The sequence below is a fragment of the Xyrauchen texanus genome, chromosome 26, assembly GCF_025860055.1.
Source record: "Xyrauchen texanus isolate HMW12.3.18 chromosome 26, RBS_HiC_50CHRs, whole genome shotgun sequence".
Classification (NCBI taxonomy): Eukaryota; Metazoa; Chordata; class Actinopteri; order Cypriniformes; family Catostomidae; genus Xyrauchen; species Xyrauchen texanus.
The window spans coordinates 8628771-8641907 of NC_068301.1; the positions used below are offsets into that span (position 1 = coordinate 8628771).

Below are 13137 nucleotides of genomic sequence, written 5' to 3' on the forward strand. Positions count from 1 at the left end.
CAGAAGGGCATTTATTAGGATGACTAATGAAGCAGGTCTTCATTGATTGTTTCAGTAATGTAAAGCTTTGTAAAGATCTACTACACCCACCATACGTCTGCTCCGGATCAGTTCTGCTGATTTCCTAGTTGAACTCCCGCTGGTGATTACTAATCTGATCTCAGCTGAAAGAGCTTGTTTTGCAGAGCTTAAATTTGATTTTCCCAAATGTCTTTGTTTGTCTTCCAAAAAAAAAACACCAGCAATAATGGAAAAATCACTTTTGAGGACATTTTATCATTGAATTGAGGGCTCTCAATTTGGTTCATTCACTATTAGAAATAAGTGATATTTGTTCTTTAATAAGTTCTTTGCAGCCTCTTAAGTTTCATAAAGAGCCATCTTGTTTTCCATAAGCATTTTCACAGTGTAGATGTCATATGGTTCTATGGAGATTACAAAAAGATTCTTCAGATCTGTGTATTGGTTCTAGATATCACCTGTTACCAGTAGAAAGGAAAGCCTGCAAACGATCGACTAATCAGAGAATAACGGCCAACAAAGTGCGCCAAAAGAGCTCTGAAGTGATCAACATTTTTGCTTCAAATCAAAGTTTGTAATGTTTTCATTCACCTCAGAGCTACACTGATACAACTTCAAAGATGCATGTATAAAAGAGTAATAATGGGCAAAAGAATGATGATAAGAGAGGCAGATTTTACTTTGGGCAGATGTGTGAATGGCTTTCGCTGCTGATGGCACTTGAGAGTATTTGAGTAGATTTGATTCCTTTTGTAGACTAATTAAACCAACCTAAAAAAATCACATGACATTGTCTTGCATGCCAGTGTGTTCATGTTGAATACTGACTGAAAAATGTAAACAAAGTAGTAGGTGGAGTTTCAGGTCACACCTACCGATGACGTGGACCAATGGTAGTAAGAAGGTGTTTAGCAGCCGGTTAGACGTAGTTCACCCAGGTTATGAACTACGAAACGAATCCAAAAACACCTTTTTTTTGCCAGATTTTGTTCTAAATGGCATCACGTTCATACTATGATTTCGTATGAAGTATATCTGGGCCTTTAGAACTCTTATGAAAGATTTTATTAAATCCCAAATAATAAATGAACAATGTATTTTTTTTAATGAATATTTCAGTGCTTAATTTTATTATGTACTACTAACTGCACCTTGAAATAGAACATACACATTTTCTTCCTATTGCATCAGGTTGAAAAACGTTTTAAAATATTTACTTTTAATAATGTACCACACACATCTGGTTCCCGGCCAACTGCTGACTTGATGTGCACATTGAAATGATCACCAAAATGGATTAGGACTATGATTGTGCCATTTTAGTTTCATTTTCATAAAGGTGCCAAATTACATTGTGGTTAAGACAAAGGAACAGCTCACATACTCATTTAATACTCATGCACAACTGTATCATCAGGGAGTCGTGGCACACCAAACCTAAAAAGATGTGTCATAAAATACAAAAAACACCATATCAGTTCAAATATACTGGGTGGTACAGGCTACAAATCCACCACAAGGTATGCCAGTCTATGAGCAGCTTTATTCACGCCTTGTGCTGTGATGAGTCACGTAGCTTCAAGGATTACAGAAAGGAGAAATAGAGATAGCGGCGGAGAACAAAAAGGAAGGGCGAGGAAAAAGGGTACAAAGGGACGAGAGAGAGACATGAAGAGACAAGAAAGAGTGGGAGAGAGAGAGAAAGAGAGAGACTCGTAACATTGGCACTTTAGGTCGGCAAGGCAACCAACCCTCTGTCACCATGACAACGGCGAGATGAGCTACCCAGCAGGTAAACAAGGTTGCCGTGGACGATGAAGGGAGGGGAAGGTAGTGATGGGAAATGAGAACAAGAGGGACAGAGACAGGAGAGAAAAAAGGACATTGGAGGGGTAAAAAAGGATGAAAAGCGAGTCGTGAGTCGAATAAATATACATATACAAAGAGAAGAAAAGGAAAAAGAGAGAGAGAGAGAAATGGAAAGAGATGGACAGATAAAAGTGGATGGTGTAACTGCTCTGTTTGCCAAAGCAACAGGCAGCAAAGATTCGTCCTCCGTCTAGGTGAAAGAAACCTGTTGGCTTCCAATTAAAATTGAATGGACAACCTAACCTACTGCAGACAGTAATGACAATTGGGGTCAATACAATTGCGGTGGCATTTCAAGTTGAAATATTTTCTAAATTTAATTAACTCATACATTATTTTTAGTATACAAATTCATAAACCCTTACATTAAATGTACCAAGCTTTATTAAAAAAATCTTCATACATCCCTAACCCTAAAATGTTAAAACTTGGAAGATTAGTGCTCAGTGAGTGTGTGTGTGTGTGTGTGTGTGTGTGTGTGTGTGTGTGTGTGTGTGTGTGTGTGTGTGTGTGCATGTATATATACACATTTATACATTTACCATTGGCTGGCATGCTCTTTTGTCTGTGATGTTACTCCTAATGAAAGGTAATGGGTACCAGTTAAACGGACGAACAATTTTTGATTAACAAAATTGTATTAATGGCATAAAAGGGTAAAACCACTGACAATTCAAAATCGGCCTTCTTTTTATTATATTTTTTTCTTTGGCTATCGCCTCATCCCATTTGACCTTTATAGACTGTATTAGACATAAGAAAAACTTTTAAGTATTTCCATAAAGTCCTATTGGTGTTTTTATATTTGCGTTAAAACCACTGACATTCCAAACAGTGATATTTGGAATGTATATAAATAATTAATGCTGTATTATACGTTATTTACTTATTTCAATTGTGAAATGATTTTCCATACATTAAAGCCACATCCACACTAATACATTTTCATTTGAAAACACATTGGTTTTGCTACATTTAAGCCTCGAATCCACGCTAGAATGGCGTTTTCCTCCATCGAAAACGGAGACTTTCGAAAAACAATCTCCAAAATGACATACTTTGGAAAGCTAATGACATTAGGAAATGGAAAACGGCCTTTATCTTAATCGGATTAGTGTGGATATGGCCTCAGCAATATCAGGAAACCGAGAAATGCTGTTGACACTCTTTATGTACGTAAAATACACAAACCAGGGCTGTGTACGGATACAGATTCCGATTTACAAGCTCTCGATTCGATATCAAATCATAGGGGTATATTTCAGTTATAATGTCCCTTTTGCTTACATATGAAATAAATTCTCTCCCAGCTAATTCTGTGAATTATACAGGGGACCTTCTAACTCGGTACGTTATGAAAATATTAATTTTACTAATAATATTTTATAAATTTTTCATCATTTTGGTAACATTTTAGCTTTTTAAAAATAAACAAATCCATGTATTCAGTCAAGAAATATGATAATATATTGCACATTTGCATTTTTTGTTACACGTTTATCGATTAATTACATAATTTGTATTATTAACATGTGTTAAAAACTGGTACTGTCTCTTTAAGAAAGCCGGCCATTTCTTTAAAGAGCATCTGTAATAGAGCACATGTTGATGAGATAGACTCGATGCGTGATTAGAATAAAATATTTCTTTCAGCTTTTTTTTTTTTTAACAACAACTGACTGTAAACAATAAAAATGGTATTAAAAAATACATTATTAAATGACTAATGGGTCACGTGGATCTCGTCTTTGGACACATATACACACTTTTACTCACACGCAGTGAAATTACCTCACTGATGAATACTCCACCACTATACTACACAATCACTAGTAAGTAAACTGTAAACATTAACCAGCCAGTTGCCAAAATACATTTTAGTCGCATAGCATGAAATATGGTTGCTAATGCGAGCGATTTACTTTCATTTTAGGGGAGGACTGCGCATAGAGTAAAAGATCGATTTTGGTACTTAAGAATCGATATCGAGATCATTCAAACGAAAATCGTAATGCATTGGAAAATCTATATTTTTACCCACCCCTAATGCAAAACATAAAATCCATCCCAGCACAAATAAGTCTAATCCTTAAATCTGTATTTTACAATGCAAATAAAATCTTATGCTTACAAAAATCTAAAATACTGGAGAAAATATGCACATATTAATGTAACATCTATCCACACATGCCATTAAAAGTACAGGTCATCATAATCAATGTTTGGTTTGTTTTGCTGGCAAAACCACTACAGCATTTCCACAGACATGATGAGCACATACAGACTTAATCTCCGCCTTGATCTGTGGCCAGGGATTTCAGTGGGATTATGGGATATTAAATCCATAGATTATTCAATCAACTGACATTTACTCAGCTGTTACCCTCCATGTAGTGCTTTAAACACGTATACAAACAAATCGTGATGTTTGACCTGTAAAACATCTAAATCGTTCCGGGACACCCAAATATCCCGAACATGAATCCACATCAGAATGACCATTTGTCTTTCCAATTCACAGGTGTGTACATTGTATGAGCAATATTCAGGAAGGCGGGGTGACTCATAAGAACTTAAAAATCAGGTTCAACCATTCACACACTCTTTTTATTTACACTGCACAAGTTCCTCTGTGCACGGAAAGAATGATTGTTTGAGTGTGATAAGCACTCAAGCTAGCTCAAGAGGATATGTCTTGCGACTTGTCAATGTGTGTGTGTAAGTGCGTGTGGTGGCAGATGTTAAATTAGTTGTGTATCTACACAAAGACTATTCTCAATCTTGCCTGTGCCCATCGTGCAACGCTGGCCATCGCATTGAGCTGGTTCCCTTGCAACCCAGCATCCCTTGTCCCAGCCGTCTCCTGGCAACAGGACCTGCGACCGTAATCAACCTGCACGCCACCCCACCCCCAATATTTTCCACTCTCTTTCTTTCCAACATCCATTTTTTCTCGCTTATTCTTCCAGCTGCTCTATCAATCTCCCATTTTATATCATGCAACACATTTAAAACAAAATAGCACTCTGAAATCTGTAGATTCGTGCACACTTTACATGCAAAATATGACGGAAACCTAATAACCTACTTTCAATAATACAACTGATGTTTCTGAGACTCAAATATAAAAATTTAAATTGCATATAAATGCATTCAGTTGGATTAGATTGAATTGAAAATTAAGATTTATGTCTAAAATTGATATGTAAAAGGAAACGTGTACATTTTAGGGACTGCAAATAGTCATCTTTTTGCTTTGTATTATTTTTTTTATCACTTTTTTTGCACATAAATTAAATAGCCCTGCAGGGTGACAAGTATAAAGTATAAATATTCCATGTAGTATTTCAATTAAATGAATGTAGGTATTATAAAACCTGCATGTATGATAATTATATAAGGATTAGAAAAAACTTCTTTAAATAGTTTTACATTTATTGGAAGGTCCACTGTGGCGACCCCTAACGGGAGCAGCCGAAAGAAGAAGAAGAAGAGTTTTACATTTATTTAGCATGTCACACGGCTGTCATTCCTTGAAATGTTATTTCAACTGCTCTAAGACAATGAAACACCATCTTGGCTGGACGATTAAACCTTCGGAGAAACTGAGAAAGTCATTCTTGAAATAATCAATAGCCTTTAATCAATCGTCCTGTTTCAACAGTGCCAGTCACTAGACCTTAAACCATTAAACTGGTTACACAGACTTTAAACTGTCATTAGCCCCTCCTTTTTCAGGACAATGATTGACATAGTGATAAAAGCTTGTGCAAAGCTTAGGAAATAGCAATGTGCTTTGTTCGGGCTTGCTCACAATCGATGTTCATATCAAATTTTGAATGTAGCACATTCAAACAAACACATACTTTTGTTTAGTTAGTCAAGATACTATTTTAGACTTGTAGCCAAGTCTGTAAAAAGAAATAAAAAAAATGTGTTCATAATTATGCACTCACAATGGAAGTCAATCAAATATGCCAGAAATGCATACCGACTTCCAATGCCAGCCCATTTCTGTTTTTTGTAATGTGTGCTTGTTTGTTTTTACAAATTGAGGTACAAGTCTAAATTATTTTCACTGTCAATGCACAGCATGCTTATATTTACTTTTATTTAACCTGGAATATTCTGTGTGAAAAGTGAATAAGAAATGTCCTTGGTTAAAACAACTGTGTTGGGAATATTTATGTTTAAAGAAATGACTATGGGCACTCTAAATTTGAAATTCGATGAGTCCTTATTCCTCATCAGGAAATCTGCAAATGCCATATTCATCATTTAGTACATTTATGGGTTTTCCTGAGCAACAATATTGATCTGGGACACATTAAGATTACTAGCAGCAAACAAGCTCTAATAACTTTGTGATTTGTTCCAGACAACAAATGGGGTAAAACCAACCAATTAAGAACAGAAGTAAAAAAGGATCCATGACAGGATTTTGCTGTTTGGGGCTTTATCATAAATCAGTTTCTGTCTTTGTATTCTAGCGAAACACTAGCACAAACAAATGCCACATTAACATGTACCTAAGAAAGTGGTTTATTCCGGGGTTTTTGCAGAAAGCGGAGTTCTTTAACGTCATGTAAACTAGATCGCAGATTTCTTTATGCTTTTTAAGGGATTAAGAGAAAACGGTTTAACACACCCAGGTTTCTCCTCGTGAATGCAGCTTAAGGTGGCCATGTAAACACATAAACGGCGTTCTGATGGGTGTTCGATGATTGCGCATCACCGAATAACAAACGTCAGGATGGAGCCCAACAACACGTCAACACAGCGGAAAGAATTACAAATTTCTTGGACACAGTGAGAAAACACATACACTAGTATAACCTATACTCATTTACACACATCAATGTAAAATATCGACCGTCTCTCACGTTCGCGCATATGCGCTTGGGGGAATCCCAGAGTTTTACATAAGAGGAAAACCCCACTATTGTAGCGCAGTTCCGCTGTAGATCCCGATGCAAAGTTAAGGAAACAAAAACAGCAACAACTCTGGAATATCTGTAAATAAAGCACAGCAACAGTGGATAAAATAAAGTTTTCATCGGATACCATGTTTTTTTATTTACACAAGCATCGCAGGGAATTACATTGCTGTGGAGAAAGCTGCTTACTGACCGAGCTGCATGTTTGTCATTAAAAATCCCAGGGCACTTCTCGCAAAGATTAGGGTTGTACCCGGGCCTCCTTATAATCCCCATCCCTGAATTGGCTACATCACTCTTCACCAATAGCTGGTGTGTGGTGGGCATTCTGGCGTACTATGGCTGAAATTGCATCATCCAGGTGGATTCTGCACACTGGTGGTGGTTGAGGAGATTCCCCCTATACTATGTGAAGTGCTTTGAGTGCCTAGAAAATCGCTATATAAATCTAAGGAATTATTATAATAGGGGAGTAAAGAGTACGCCGCTTATACAATGCTTGTAAACCAGAACGCTACTTTAAAGCAATAACCCGCTTTCTAGTGTCTAGGGTATTTCTGGGACGTTCTCAAACACTTTATGTGGTTGAAATGTACTAAAACATTAACTACAGAGACCCAAATTTCTCTTAAATATTACTTGTAATTAATATCATATATTGCCAAATGAATGAACCCAAAATCCATGAAGACAATATTTTTATGTTAAACATTTTAAACCCCATAGAAGCCTTTATAAGGACAGCTTATGTATAAACTTGTAAGATTCAGAGCTCATAAGTATGTCTGAACACAGTTTTTATTATCAATAAAACACAAAATAAATAAGCTATTAATGGAAAAAAGCCTAACGTAAAACTTTACAATTTGGGTTTAGATTATGGGCTCATACGTTTTACTGTAGAAAATATTCAACAGCTCAGTGCAACGTTAAGCTGTTTCCATAAAGGTATGTTTCTATGAGGTAAAAAGCATTTATTGTAAAAAAATTGTTTTGGCAGTAGATCATGTCCAATCAACCTAAACAATAAATATGCTGGCCTATGTTGTAGCGGCATTGTTGTGCCTGTTATTCACTTTGATAGCATTGTTAAAGATAAATGTTACTTTGTACAACCTTCACAATGCATTCCTTCAAAAGCTACAGGACGTTTACTCAGAATTGCTGTCCGGCGGCTGATCACGAGGACAACTGCGTTTCAGACCATAAATGGAATGGCAATTTTGGGGATTTAAGGGTTTTCAAATGTTTCAGTGTGGACAAGCAACTTTTGGGAAATGCGTGAAAATGGCATGGATAGTGTTTCCAAAATGGAAATGCGGATTAATGCATACATAGCCTTATAATGTCTCCATGTTTTGCCACCAACTTTTATATTCTACCATAATAAAAAAAAAAAAAAAAAGAATAGCTGATATGTTTAAGCAATACAAACTCTAATTTATCCAGTTTGATTTCTTAATGCTGTGAAAAAATCTGCTCTGCCTAGTGGATACATGTCCATCAGATTAAGTACTGCTTTCATGGAGTGTGTAATCATCAAAGGCCACACACACACACACGTGTACGCACACACTCTTGCTAGCAGATGTCTGTCTTTAAGCTCATGGACGTCCACGGCCGCCTCCCATTTCAACAGTGGCCCCTCCCCCTCCACCACCCATGGCTCATTATGTCAAATTTTCTTTCATATCCCCCCTTCCCCCATTCACCCCCATCTTCCCTCCTTTTCACATATCCGTCCAATTTCTCTTTAATTAGACCTACTTTCACCTCTCTCTCTCTCTTTTGCGCTCTCGAACCCTGTAACCCTTTAATTCATTTGAACAATGGACTCATCCTGTCTGGATGTGAGTATAGACACTGACACCAAGTCAAATATACTTAATCTCGTAGCTCTGAAAAGAAAACATAAGAGTGTATCCGCACGCACACACAATTACGCATTTTATGTGTCTAATTGGGTTAGTCTGATATGATTAGTAGTTTTTTGTTCAAAAGTACATTAATATGAGTTTTACACACACACACATTAATCCACATGGATCTACATGAATTGTCATATACGTGCATTTTCGGATATGCACTGTGTCAGTAGGATTTCACCCGATTAATTGTAGTGCATCAGAAATGGTAGATATTTATTAGCGGCGTATTTGTGAAGTGCATGTACTGATCATAACATGATACACATTTTAAGTGTACACCCCCTAAAATGTACCAAAACCACAAACAAACATCCAGACATTTGCTCTCTCTCTCTCTCGCTCTCTCTCTCTCTCTCTCTCACACACACACACAAACACACACACTCCATCCCCCTCTCTGAGTGATAACACCTGCCCTACCCTCCCCCACAACAAAGGCACAACAGACGCTCTTTTAAACTCATGCGTTCAGACGCACAACTCGTCTCAAACATGAAAATGTGAAAAAAGTGCGCGCAGACACACATCATAGATAGCTTAAGCAGCCAATTAACTGAACGTACAGCCATTGCAATATCAGTATCCATCAGAAACACAGTTCCACAGAGTAAGAAGCTTCCAATCTACAAAAATGTATTGTAAAAAAAACTTAGTAATAGTGCAATTATATTTCAACCAGAAGCTGGCTTGTCTGCCCTGCTTGTATACTACGTTTTGCCTTCTTGTAACAATTCCTCTGGCTGTGGCAAGAGTACAAGTGTTCCTGAAACAGCAACTAAAATAACTTAAACACAAAAAAGAGCAGAGCTCACTACAAAATGCAACAACGCAGCTGATATTTATCTTAACTGAACTCAGATAGTATCCAGCTGACTCACATTTCGCCATAAATTGCCAACACAACAACTGTCTTCCAAATTCATCCATTTGTCCCCTGTAGCGCACAACCCGCTGTTTTTTTTTAATAGTCTAGTGAGAAGGAGGTCATATGGGAATAAAATCTAAGATGAGGCAATGAGCAAATAAGAAACTGAAGAGAGGCTGAGAGTGTGTATGTGAATACAGCGTGTCTGAAGTGTCTTGGATGATGCCCGGCACTTTGTTGTGCTTGTGCAAGTGGGGCCGTGTGATAAACAGAGCTAAGCAAACACGTTGGGATGGCAACGATAGGCAAGAGATAGGAGAGATAAGAGGGGGAGGAGAGGAGGGGATTGAAAACCAGATTGAGGACTCTGGGTCTCCATTCTCCTCCTCTGTCCACAATCACTGTGTGGCTCTCACCTGAAATTAAACATAGGGCCAGGTGCCACTCCAGCCATGCCATCTGTTCAACCCCTCCTCCCTGTTTCTCCATCTTTTACTTTACCTTTACCTTTAATTCATTGCTCAGAGTTGTTCTTTTATTCAGTGTTTCTATATTAGCGAAATGAGATGCACTTTTTTGTTAAGTACAAATGGAAAGGATACTAAAGCGTCCTGATTTTTTTGGCATATCAGACTTAAATTTATACATTTATTTGCTTGTAGTCTGAAATAGGGCCCCCCGTCAGGCCTAATACATTTCTGAATGGAGGATGTGAAGCTATACAAAAGGGTAATCCTTTCCAAAATTAAGTAAATACATGAATTTACTACAATTTCCATACATCTTTAAAAAAAAAATGAAACTCCATTGAGGACCTGAGTGCCCTCCCTCCTTGTCATCAGGCCTGGGAAAACACTGAAAATGTGTGAAACCCCAATTCAAATATGGAAACCTGATTCAAACTATTCAAATGTGGTTTAAATTCTGACTAAACACATTTTTGGACAGACAGATTGGATTTACGTAGGGCTTTTTTCCATCATTTAGGACATGACATGTACATCACATACATACATATATATATATATATATATATATATATATATATATATATATATATATATATATATAACCATTGCAATTTGTCCGCCTGGTGTCACTACACTGACGAACACTTCACAACACACAAAGCAGTGATTCAGTGTCAGTGATAAATGATGGAGAAAGGAGCTCTTAACACTATTTGTTGTACAAAATAGCCTAGAAGGAACTTAGAAGGAACTTTATGTATTTTCCAGCCTAAGTAAGACACATTTTAATTACTACAGAAGCACAGCAAGTCTTAACTTTCACCAAAATGCAGAATGAGATGTTTTTGTCTGCAAGCGGCTTTCATGTGGAGTTCAAAGACGCGCTTGAGGCTGGCACCCTGACGCAATTCATGAATGCATCTAAATGATTGTTGTAACAAAGCGGATAGCCACAGACTACCGGGTGATTAATATTGTGGAGGATGAGAGTTCAGATATTTAATGCCCATTGCGATGACAATGCAACCAATGGGGAGATTAGTTCTTTCAATTAGTCAAACTCCCACTTAGACTTTGGGAAACTTTTAATGTTACTTGTATTGGTGCTATTTTAGTCCATTTCTATCTTTATACTGTGGAAGGCTTTGTTTGGAAAATGTTAATAAAACAATATATTGTTACACATTGTTTTTTATTCCTTCTTAAAGAGGAAATAAATGCATTTTTACAGAAAGAAGTTGATTCAGAGTCAAATTTCAGCACTTTCAAAATCTGCAATTAATCACGATCAACTACAAAAATGTATTCGATTAATCGCGAACGAAAAGTTTAATGACTGACAGCACTAATATATATACATAATATGAAGTGGTGTCCATTCACTCACAATTTATTTATTATCTCTTTTCCCATACATAATTCTATGTAGTTAATAGTGAATGAGTGAGGAGTTTTAGACACAGTATGCATGAATGTTTCAATGCAGTTACACCTCAGACGATTTTGTTGTTTCATGCACATAGTGAGTTCATCACCACAGTGAGATAGACATGAACAAAGGCAAACATTATCTCTATACACAATGACAGCTACTCTTAGTTGCTGCAGAAGAAAATCTTTTGCAATCCTGTTGACATTTAAGTCATTACTATGGACCTTATTCACAACAGCACCATCTTTAATTTTTGATGGGAATGACAATGAGGCATTGAGGGATAGACTTACAGTCTCTTTAGCAGGTTATACAGTTGTTCAAAGTGTTTTGGAACGTTCCACTGACGAAACATTGAAAAAACATCCTTCCCAAAACTTTCTGTTAATAAAAAATGTGATGTGATCTAGGAGCTTTACATAGTGGATGCCACTGAAAAGACTGTAAGTCTATCCCTCACAGTCTCATTTTTATTCACGTCAAAAATCAAATATTGTGCTACTGTAAATAAAGTCCATTACAACAGCTGCGATATACCAAATATTTACTACACTATCTGAACAAACACATCCGATTTTATCACTAGCAAAATGCAGTCCTAAAGATCGGCTTTGAAAACAAATCAGAATTGGGTGCAGTGTGAACAAATCCAAAGAGAAAAGGTGAGAAATTACATTCCAAATTCAATTTATCTCTTATCTTATACATTCTCTCCCCTCATCACAGTTACAATTCCTATCTCAGCTGCACACACACTCTAAACTCACATCATGCTGCGTTGATGGAGCGATTCGCTATGATTGACAGGCTGGGGGCAGGGCCTGATCTGAATGGCAGCTGCCACGAACTGGTAATAATGCCACACAGCTGGGCTGTCCTGGCTCTGTGTGTGTGTGTGTGTGTGTGTGTGTGTGTGTGTGTGTGTGTGTGTGTGTGTGTGTGTGTGTGTGTGTGTGTGTGTGTGTGTGTGTGTGTGAGAAAGAAAGAGGTTTCTCTTCTGGAGAGTGGTGGGGGGGCTGTTTTTCTTAATAACGTGGTTCATGTTGTACCTCAGGGGGAGGTATGAACACCGTCTTACCAGGCTTAGGTGAGGGGGTAGACTAATAGAAGGATGGAGGGATTGAAAAGGAGGAGAGAGGGGATTTAAAGCTGGGGGAACCCACTGATGGAGAGGTCACAAATGTCAGACTACTTTCATGCTAATAATGGGATCAGTTGAGAAGTTATTCTTCAACAAACACACATAACGTTAGTCACCATAAGGAAAAAACATCTAAACAGATGCTGCCCACAAACATTGACTTTCACAAATCCATGCCAAAACGTTGTTTACTTAAAATTGTTTTGGTCCAATACTACTTAACCTGACTTCAACATTACGTGACATGCAGTTCAATAAAGCCATATATCCCTTCATTAGCCTACATCTGGTGCAACCACAGCTGGCCTTTCAGGGTCTGTTTAGCTGCACCAGAAGGTCCTGTTCCTCTGCTGTGATTGGTCACTCACTCGACATCATGCCCCTGCTTTTGCGACATTTCTCTCACACCACCTCCTCTCGTGCAAATTAAACTTGCTTAAATACAATTTGAGGAGAAGCAAAGATTCCCTGCGG

At 37.5% G+C, this 13137-nt stretch overlaps 1 protein-coding gene across 2 annotated transcripts in view; it reads right to left on the reverse strand.

Annotated features, from left to right (window-relative positions):
* Positions 1-13137, reverse strand: part of celf3a (cugbp, Elav-like family member 3a) — a 38050-nt gene that overhangs the window by 21972 nt on the left and 2941 nt on the right. The window lies entirely within an intron of this gene.